The sequence below is a fragment of the Monodelphis domestica genome, chromosome 4 (genome assembly GCF_027887165.1).
Source record: "Monodelphis domestica isolate mMonDom1 chromosome 4, mMonDom1.pri, whole genome shotgun sequence".
Classification (NCBI taxonomy): domain Eukaryota; kingdom Metazoa; phylum Chordata; class Mammalia; order Didelphimorphia; family Didelphidae; genus Monodelphis; species Monodelphis domestica.
In genome coordinates, this window is record NC_077230.1 from 380,759,844 (window position 1) to 380,761,988 (window position 2,145).

Here is a 2,145-nt window from a genome sequence, read left to right on the forward strand (position 1 = left end):
TGTGCGAGGGAGGAGCGAAGCCAGCAGCCGGGGAGGGCGGGGCCTGAGGTGGGGCGGGGCCGGAGGCCGGGACTGAGGCGGAGGTGTTGGAGAGGGCGGCGCCGGGATGGAGGCGGAGGAGGACCCTAATGAGCTTGGCTGGGCCCGGTGCTGCCTAGGATGTAGCGAAGGGGCGGGCATTAAATGGGACCCCTCGGGTGGCCTCAAAGCTAGGCCCCTACTCTCCAGTTACAATGCCTGGGGCGGGGAATGGGCAAAAATGTCCCGAGTTGTACACCGACCCCGCCCCCAGCTTTCCACCCTTGCCCCTGCTCCCGAAATTCCTCTCTTTCTTTGGCCCCCGTTCGGGCTTAAAAAACAAAACACCAAACAAACCCTTACTTTCTGTCTTAATATCAATTCTAAGTATCCAGGTCTTCAGATCAGTTCTAAGACAGAACGACCATGAAACAGAATAAAACAAAGTCCCGGATCAATTGGTAAAAGTAGTAATCAATAAAGTATACTTTCTCTTTCTATAGAAAGCAGGCTTTAAGGGATGTGCTTTCTCAGGCTGTAACAACAGATGGTCAGGGGAACTAGGGTATGCCCCTCAAGGATGGGATAAACCAGGGGCAGGATAAGATATACAAAGGAAGGTCCATCCTCCCAATTTATAGTACATCTGGCTTGTGTCCGATAAGATTTAATTGCCATGGTCAGTTTGCCCCAGTCATTAAGGCCACATTTCGCTTATTTTAAACTTAAACTCATATATTCTTCATTAGCTTTGTATGAGCTCATTTTACCTTTTCACCTCTCTCAGGTATGTAAACCTATAAAAACTGTAACTTTGCCTCTGTGCAGCTTTCACTAGGAAGACTGCCCTGGCCAGTTAGGTACGTATTATTCATCAATAGATTAATAAACAAATATTGGTTCCATTAATTGAACTTCTGGGTGTCTGGACTCGATTATTGAAATAAACTACTTCAACCAAGGCTAGGCAATGGGATTAAGTGACTTGTCTAGGGTCACACTGCCTGGAAGTACTCCCAGGGCTTTTTTTTTATTACATGAAAGACACAAGTTAGGTGGGGTGAGTGATTGGTGCAATGCCCTGAATTCAGGAAAAGAGATTTCTCACTCCTCCCCAAGTATCTGTAAGCAATCAAAGGAACGTAGAAACAATTATTGATCAGTATGGGCCCAGTTTTTAGATAAGACATATGGGTTGCTTGAGCTGTACGATTATGATAAAACATATCAATCTTAGGTCCTTGCTTTCTGCATAATGTAAATGTTGTCTCAGTTTTTCTAAGATATAAAAACCCCTGCCCTCATTGAGGGCACTCTGCTTTCCAGGGTTCTAAGAAATTTCTCTATTTTATAAGATTTGTTTAGAGCCTGTAATTCTTTAAGTGAGTAGCCCATCTGAACCAGATTGGATAGTCCTCCCACAACATTTGGGCAGTGCTGCATTGGGGAGCACAGAGACATTCAGCAGGAAGTGGGTACCCCAAAAGGTTCTTTTAAGAGTGAGATTTTGGTGGCCCTCAGGAGCTGGCTGAGGTACATATCAGGGGTCAGGGCAAAATATTTTTGGGGTTTGGATATCAGGGAGAAAAGCAAGCTGGTCAAAGACAAAATACTTGCGGGACACAGCTGTACTAGCTTTTGAAAAAAGTTATTGTATTTTTCCCCCTAGTATCTTCTATAAGATTACAGACTTTCTTTAGGGGGAGACTCGTGATAGCCTCAAGTCCATCAGGCCTAGATTTTAACAATGATTTCCATGCATAGATTCTATAAGTTATAACTTCCCCTAAGAGGAGACTGTCATGGTAGTCTCATGGCTACCAGGCCCAATCTTAAGACAATATGTAAAAATTATTTTACTCTATCTAGAAGCAAAGTTAAGGGAATACCAACCAATTAGAAAGGGGGTGATAGATGGCACCAAGATTCAGGAAAAGAAACAATTTTTGCCAAATCACTTTATTGGTTTTTTTGTTTTAAAAGAATTATGTGTTAACCAGTGCATGCTATAATTATGTGAACCACAGAAACCTAGCATATTAAAATAATTGGGGAAGGGTGGAAGGGAGGACAAATACTGTGTGGAATGCTCAGGGGCAGTACTAGAGCAAAACATGGCTTGAGAAG